Here is an 8,360-nt window from a genome sequence, read left to right as displayed (position 1 = left end):
CTCCAATCCTTTATTTTATAATTAAGGAGACCATTTTAGCAGCAATATAGTTCTGCAATTTCATGTTTTCTTCCTGCATCCCATGTATCATGAGGGCAAATCTTCCTCTGCCATCACGAAACTGGAAACAGCATCTCTGATGAGGGATCTATCTGACGCTCCCATGTCACAGCTTGTGCTCCCATCAGTGCCTTTTTCTCCACATAAAGATGGAGGCATAAATTACTTAAAGGCATGAATGCCAAGGATTCCACTGGATACTTCAATTCCCATTAAAAAAAAAAAATCCCCAGAAAAGGACTTGAATGATGCATATTGTAAGGCACCAGTGGTGATATGTGAGTAATCCTGGGTTTGGGGCTGCCATAGCAAGCTGCCTGCCTTGCCAGGATGTTGCTCAGCCCTGTGTGCTCAGAGCTGTGCGGTGCTCTCGGCAGTGCCTGGAGCTGACTTTCCAAGCACAGAACTGCTAACGTGTGGAGAAAGCCCCTTTCGTACATCTTTGCTCACTTACCGCTCCTCTGCCAATTAAAACTAAATGAAAACCATAATGCCTTAAAATCTGGGAAACATCCAGAGGAGGAATTATGAAATCATTTCCTCTCGGTGCAAGTAAGTAATCAATCTCTCTCAGTGAAACTACTTGTAATTCTTATATAATTACACTGCTTTTCATGATGCTAACTAATGATCCACAGCATATTTCCTACCATGATTCTGAATTATTACTTTTTTTGATGTGGGAATCTTTTCTATTTCTTTTGAAAGTGAACGACTATAATTCCACGGTTTATTTGATAAACAAATTCTAAACATTTATGTATTTCAACAGTAGTATGTTGTTTTCCTAAACTTATATCATTGCAAATCATGATTCCCCTCTTACATAGCCCCTGACTGCTTTCTACACAAGCAAGATAGCCACTTCTACCATTTTTTTCCTGATGAATGGTCCAGAACATGCCTAACAACTACTGATAAAGCTGAGATAATAAACACCTAAACTACTTAGCTTTCATAATATAAACATTATAGTGGCAATAATAATAATTCAATATATAACAATAATATAAAGCAATAAATTACATTACAGTGAAAAGGACATTGACACACCAGAACTACAAATTCAACCCCTGCTCTTTACAGGTGTTATTTCTTCAAAATTATTGGGCTGTGGAGGAGAAGACAAGTGCCTCAGAGATGAGCATCTCTTATTCTGGAGAGTAGGATGCAGGGCTAGTCGTGGTGGTTCTGCTAATACACTGCAGACTCAGGGTGGGAGCGAGATGTTTGCTGCTTTCTAAACTCAGAGCTTGGTGCAAGAGCAAAGGTAGGGCATGCGTGGGGATGCAAACAATACTTTGTACTGTATTTAGGAAGATGATGTCTCAGACTGCTGGCAGCATTTACTTCTAAACAATAAATGCAGATTTTATGCTGCTCTGCTTCCCTGGGCACATCTCACGCTGTGGACTTCATCAGTGAAACTTCTACCTCTTTTCCACTGTTTCAAGTTTCAGCCTCTTTCCTTCACTGGAATCTAGGGGCTGAGATAAAGGAGAAAGAGGGATTTGGAGTGAGAAAAGAGGTGTGAAATGGACCCAAACGATCCCATATGTCTCTGGAGCAGAGGCAAAGGGGTGGATCTGAGGTCTGGGAGCTCGGAAAAGCAGGAAGAAGCTGAACCTGACCAGAAATGATAACTGTCGATAAACATCAGCCAAAAATAAAGGTTGATTTTCAACCAGATCTTGCCAGCCCTAGCTGCAAGCACTCTAGCTGTGATTGTGGACTGTGCCAAGCAGTGTTTGCTCCAAATCTTGACATGATGCCCTTGAATGGTGTTTGTGATCAGCCTTGGCCTGTCTTCCAGAGGAGGGGACGGTCCCCCCGCCCTGCCAGCAGCTCTGAGGCCACCACCCTGATGGGTGCTCAACCCGTTGTGGGCAGCCCATGGCATTTCTGGGTCCGTTTTTGCTATCTTCTGCCTTTTCCGAGTGCTGGCAGCCCGTCTTGCTCTTCCTCCAAATGACACTTACTCTTCATCCTCTTCGCAATTTATTCCAGGAGACTGGTTTGTGGTTTGGGCTTCTTGTTGCCTTACATAAATCATGATGTTCGGAAAAGCTGCTTGGCTCCAAGCTGGGGAGTAGACAGTAGACGGGAGTGTCCCCCGTCTCATTGTTTCTTTTTAAGCCAAGATATGATTTTGATTTTAACCCATTTTCCCTTTAGAAACAACAATCAGAGGAAAGGAGGGAAAATCATGGCACAATGAATGAAAATAAATGTAAGAAATCTTTTTTCACTGCATCTTTCTGCAAGAGCATGAAGAGCACAAATAAAAGTTAGCTATTTTCCCTTCAAAATGCATCTAAACTGCCAATTTTTCTGATGCTGTGCATTGCCTACCTGTAGCAACATGATGACTTGTTTTGTATCTTTCAGCCTGAAGCATTAAACCCAGGTACATTGTACTTTGTTTTATCTAGAGGAATCTTGTGGGCAAGAGTGCATGCCAGTGCATTTTGCTTTAATTAGCTTGTCCCTGAAACTGCAGATAGATGATGAACCAGACTAGCCCTGTTTAAACCAGAAGAGAGAAATTCTTCAAGACTGGACACCTGAATCCTTCGGATTGAAGATGATGGCCTGGAGTAATAGCCCTGGCTCACAGTGCTCTCATGCCTCCTGCAGCAGGCTTCAAAAATACCATCAATACTTGGATGGTACTTGATGGTAATTACAGCTTCAGAAATCTCAGTGGTATATAAGCACCAAAAATCACCACGAAATTCTGCCCACTGCACCCTGGAGAAGTGTGCAGGATCCCATCCATGTGCAGAGACTTCTTGGGGCTGAGACCACCTGTGAGTGGGGGAAGGCAAAGAGATGTTTTCAGTTGCTCTTTATTAGGACAATTAAGAAGCAATTCAACCTCCTGGACAGATGTGTCCAACACTTTTTGATGCTATGGGTATCCCACCTTGCTCCAACCATCTCCAAGGGATGTCAGCGTCCTACAGCTTCTATGCCATACATGCCATCCCATGGGAATGTTCCTGCAGCATCCAGGCTGGCACAAGACATTGATGTTTCAGGAAATGAGCTTTTCCTCTCATTCCCAGCAGATCTCTGCTGCTTGAATGTGCCCTTTGCTTGCTCTCTGTAGAGCTCTTGCACAAGCTGCCACAGGGAGTAGGGAGGAGGTTGGAAGAGTGTCCTGCAGATGTGGAAATCCCATCTTTGTGGATTTTCTTCATCCATCTTTGGATACAGCCCTGCTTGGAGCAGGGAGGTGGACTAGAGACCTGCAGAGATCCCTTCCAACCTCAGTTACTCTCTTCTGTACAGCAGAAAATGCGCATAAGTGAAAGACGGAGTGAAGTTCTAAATCTGAAGGAAAACCCAAAATGTCGGCATTTGCCCCAGAACAGATAACAGATTTCCACTGTGTAACACTGAGGTGTTTCTTTCTGTTAATGTCAGAATATAAACATTAATATAGTCACAAGACTGTTTAGCATCTATCCAGAGCATCAAATTTAATATGCTGCATTACTTTTGAATTAGGACATTATTATTAAACCATTAATTTAAATCAATGAAATGCACAGCCTGTGAACTACAAATGAAACTGCCCTGGCAGAAACATGAAATTAGAAATCAGACATTTCATTTTGGCCTGCTTTTATGAAAAGTTTTGGTTCCAGTGTGACCACACTCTCCAGTGGGAAACTCGCTCCCAGAACAGCTCTGTGGCGAGGTTTTATGCTGAATTTTCCCATGTGCTCCATTTCCTGCTTTGTGGCTCCTCCTGGGCCTCGGGGAGGGTCTCAGCCTGGTTCACTCTCTAGTCCTGGCTCAGCTGCACTTGGAAGACGTTTGTGTGCCTAATAACACGTGGCTATCCATGTGCCTCCTCTGCAGAGCTTGGCACGTCCCCAGGGTTTGATCAATATTGTCTTAGTTCATGGTCACCTTTCACTGCTCATTGCTATTCTGGGGTAAAACCTGAAAAACAGATTTTTTTTTTTTCCATGTGTTCCTGATCTGTGGAGGAGAAACCTTTGCAGTAAAGACACAGAGCAAGTGCCTGCCCTTCCTTGGTGACAGCTAAATTTGTCAGGTACCAGCCTTTTCTTCTGGCTGCAGAAGTCAGGACTATCTTCCCACGTTATCGTCATCCCACCCTGCCTTTCGTGGCTGAGACAAGCAGTCAGTGGTGTGGGCTGGCAGCAGGAGCAGACCAAGCGAGTGTGGACACCTTAGACCTGCCTCTTCTCTGCACAGCAAGGGTGGGCTCACGCTGATTCCCAGGCAAGATGAGGCTCAAAGAAACTCTTTTTGTTACAATGCTGGTCATGGGGAGAAAGATCCCGGACTCAGTCTTTGGCGGTGGAGTTCACCAGCTGCTTTGCCAAAGGGCTTGGCTGGTTTGCTGTAAATAACTTCTGGAGCTTGACTGTCGTGTCCCAGCCTGTGACGGCAAAAGATGATAATCGACTTCTGGGCACATGGTCTCGCTGGCTCCTGTCCATCGCAAAAATACCTCGTGAAGGACCCATTGATCAAGAACTGCCCTGTGTAGCTGGGTCACTTACAGTCTCTAACAATGTACATACAAGAGCAGCCAGGAATTATCTGGCCACAAAGCACTGCTGCTGAGGGAGGTTTGGAGTCCAGAAGAATCCACATGACCAAGGAAACTGAGAACTGAGGCTGGAAGCTGGGCTTCTGCTTCAGCCCCAAGGAGCATCCCAAAGACAAAACTTTCAGACCCTTACGCCAAACAGCAAACGCTGGCCAAGGGTCTCCTTTCCTTGCTTTCTCATCCTCCTTTTGGCTTCAAGATCTTATCCACCTTCTGTAGATGCTTCCTGCCAAGAGGCCCTCTTCCCACGGCCCTCAGATCTCGCAGCAGTCGTCAGCTGCACTCCTGATGCTGAAGGTAGTTTGTTCTGGTTGTTGCCTGTGCTGCTGCTCCCCTCTCTGATCTTTTCTTTTCTTCATTGTGGTCCCATTAGTTGCCCTCTCTTGCAATGAGTTGCTGGACAGGCTTGCTATCTACTGCCCTTCCTGTGACACGCTGGGCAGGCAACCTTCTCTCCTAATGTTCTTCCAGGTAGCAGAAAAACATCAAAATACTCTTCCAGCTCACACTCAGCTCACCTCGCAGGGGCTCAATGGGAGGCCTATGTCCATCTGGGGAGTTACCCATTCCCAAGTACAGGAATAAGAAGGACTAGAGGAAGGACTTCTCTTCTGAACCAACCTCGTCTCATCTCCCATGGATTAATGTGAAATTCTTGCTTTGGTTTTCATCAGTCTAGAGGGAAGCAGTTCTTGAACAGGATCTCAGGGGGTGCCTGTGGAAAGGGGAAAACAGATTTGGAGGAGCAGGAGAGCTGTTCTGTTCTCCACCTCCCTTTGATATCGGAACTTCACAAATATTAGAAAAGTCCACTTGCTGCAAAGGAGAGCCTGAAAAAGCTCTGTAAGCCCTATATAGGCACTGACATGTCACAGGTCTGGAGGAGGAGTACTGATTTGTATGGATGGACTGCAGGGGAGGGAGGCAGGACAAAAATGACATATGAAGCCCCGAGCAAGGTTAAAAGATGCTTATGACTGGGGAGAGGGGGTGTTTCCATGGTGCAGTCTCGCACTGCACACTGCCTGTGCTCAGCCTGGGATATTAATCATTCGCTTTCACCAACATCAGAAAAAGTAAATCCCTCCCCCCATGATATAATAATCAGAAAATTCAACAGCTCCAGTTTAGCCAGAGCCAAAAAAACTCATTCTGGAAATATTGCTCCATTTTTCAAAGTCTGTATGCCTTTGAAACTAGCTCTTGATTTTATTGGGATGACTCTCCCTTCCCAAAGAGAGCTCCAGCTCTGTCTCTGCAGCCCTTCTTCCAAACTGTATGAATCACTCTGGCCTCAGGGAACTGCCACAAGTCACTTGAGCGGCTAAAAATATCTCAGAGGAAGAGGACAAAAATACACTTATCCACTGCCGTAATGCTGGGCTGAGGAGGGCACGCACTGAATTAACTTGTTCCCTATTCTGGTGCTTCACTCCCTGTAGGTTTGTTAGTGAAAGCAGATCTGAGCAGACATAGAGGTTTGTAGTAGATATTTTGAGAAAGCTGCTTTTTTTCGTGGGGGAGGAGGGTGGAAAAAACACTTACATATTTCAAAGATGGCTCTCAGCTCTGATTTCCAGGGTCTTCTGGCCAGGGGGTCTGTAGTATGGAGGTTTTCTCCCAAGTGGGGAGCGCAGCAAAGCAAGGGGAGCTGAAGTGCTTCTCCCGAGGCCTCCCCTGGGTGGCTGATGGTACACTTGATGGCCTGCACTGGTCTTCAGGGCTGGGTGTTGCGAAGTGGCAGTAGTGATTCACCTCCGCCATAAGTGCCTTCCAGGACTGTGTGCTTATCTAAATTGTTCCCACCTGGAAAATTTCATCCCATCAACAAGAGAAGCCACTGGCAACAAGGGGCCAGAAGGAAAATGCACTGAGTGCCTCTATCTGTTAAGTGTGATGAGTCACCTAGCAGATGCTTTACCTATTTGCTGGCTTGTGTACCATGCAATGGGTTTCTCTGGGGGCTGGAGATGACTCCTCAGGCCCCCCACAGAGAAGCAGCCATGGGGATTCCCAGGCTGCCCTATGCAGCATGGCCAGGAAAGGACTCCAATATCCCATGTATCTCAGGAGGCGAAAATACCCAGAAGTAAATCAGTCTGTATGGAAAATGTACTCTTCTTTTCTCACAATACATTTCCCACAATGTCCTGCCCCAGACCAGACTCAGCTATGTCCAGCAACATCCAGTCTTGGAGCAAGGACACCTAGAGCGTCAATGGCTGTAAGCACACGTGGGCTTTTGAGCCATCACACTTGGCAAAATGGGACTGATCTTACCCAGTGCCCACAGACAGACTCCAGCTGAAGCCAAATATCTCCTGCAATCATTTCTGCTCCATCATCTTATACCTTGAATTTATGGCATTGAGCTGGTTTCCTCTCCACTGTTTTTAAGGGGAGCCTGGATGAGTAGCTCAGATGGAGATATCTGCACGTGATATGCTTGCAGTCAGAATGATGAGTCTGTCCCTGCATATCCTCAGGGGAGTCTATGCTGTCAGAAGACAATATGCCGTCACGACCAGCAATCCCACAACAGCACTGGGAAACTGCCAGTACAATGTGAAATCAAGTTCATAGAATCCAACTGTCCTACACGCTCTGAGAAACGTCACCTAAGTGATGAGAAGCTAACCAAACACTAAAGTCAGATGCTCTATGTGTAAACACATTTAAGAAAATGTTTCCAGCCTGAGGATGGATGTGGACTATTGTTGCAGCAGCTATAATGTGTGACTACCTGTGCCAAAGATAACAGATGCTCTCAGTGCTGGTTGCTGTATATAGAATACTTACTTAGGCTTTATTACAACTTGGAAGAATGTCATGTCCTAAATGGAAACTAGTTATTTCTAAGTAAGTTGGTTGTTTCTCAACTTCTGAAGCAAAAAACGCTGAAATGGTAGGGGACAGACATTTAGCTTGAAAAAAGTATTTAAAAAATGGTGAATTAGACTGTATTGTATTGCTTCAGATGAATGTAGATACTGAAAACAAACCAAAGAATAAAAAAGTTGGAAACAGTCAAATAAACATCCTCCATGATGACACTTTCAGACTCTAGATCTGTAATCCAAAACCGGCCTGGATTTGTTTATGCTGGAAGCAGTCATATCCGAGTTGAGGATAATGCCATTCGCTTTCCAGAAACAGCCAGAAAATACAACCACTAAACATCATCTCTTGTACAAAGGTTATAGCTGCCGATAGGGCAAACCAGAGATCCCCAGACAGCTCATGCCCATGGGTTGATGTCATGAACATCAGTGCTTTGCTTGGCATTGTGGGAATTTATCTTTGAGCAGAGGATACCCAGTATCTAATTAACTTACAGAAATTTTGGGCAAGTGATTTAAGTAAAGTTTATTTCACCGTGTTCTAGATGATTCCATACATCCTCCATCTAGATTGCTGCAGTTATTATTTCTTTTCCCCAGGTCCCTTTTAATGAGATGAGGTCTGAGTACCTGGGGGCAGACTGCTCAGATGGAGACCTCCAGGCTGCTGCATCCTCAGTTTCTCCAAGAAAAGAGCACCAAAATAGAAAGCAAAGGAAAACAATCCATTTAAGCCCTTTTAACCCATTAGCATTTGCTTTATTTAGGTAGTACTTGATTTCCCCTTCCCAAAGGCAGGCAGGAGAGGGGCCAGAGCTACACGTCCCTATGGAGAGCTTAGGGCCAGCTGGTGCTTGTGGGCACGA

The 8,360-nt window shown here is 45.2% G+C and overlaps 2 long non-coding RNA genes across 3 annotated transcripts; one reads left to right on the top strand and one right to left on the bottom strand.

Moving 5' to 3' along the window:
- The first annotated feature begins 422 nt into the window (after nt 1-422).
- LOC121057544 lies at nt 423-7,683 on the top strand. Of its 2 annotated transcripts, none has more exons than XR_005813832.1 (2): nt 423-612; nt 7,053-7,683. It is a non-coding gene; the product is annotated as an uncharacterized LOC121057544 (long non-coding RNA). The 2 variants fall into 2 exon arrangements; XR_005813833.1 differs by having other exon boundaries at nt 6,814-7,683.
- On the bottom strand, nt 3,520-6,816 carry LOC121057543. The gene is made up of 2 exons (XR_005813831.1): nt 6,200-6,816; nt 3,520-5,369 (listed from the first exon to the last, which is right to left on the bottom strand). It is a non-coding gene; the product is annotated as an uncharacterized LOC121057543 (long non-coding RNA).
- Nucleotides 7,684-8,360: the final 677 nt, after the last annotated feature.

This window comes from Cygnus olor, chromosome 19 (assembly GCF_009769625.2).
Source record: "Cygnus olor isolate bCygOlo1 chromosome 19, bCygOlo1.pri.v2, whole genome shotgun sequence".
Classification (NCBI taxonomy): Eukaryota; Metazoa; Chordata; class Aves; order Anseriformes; family Anatidae; genus Cygnus; species Cygnus olor.
Note: the sequence above shows the minus strand (reverse complement) of the source record. Positions and strands in the feature narration are given on the sequence as shown.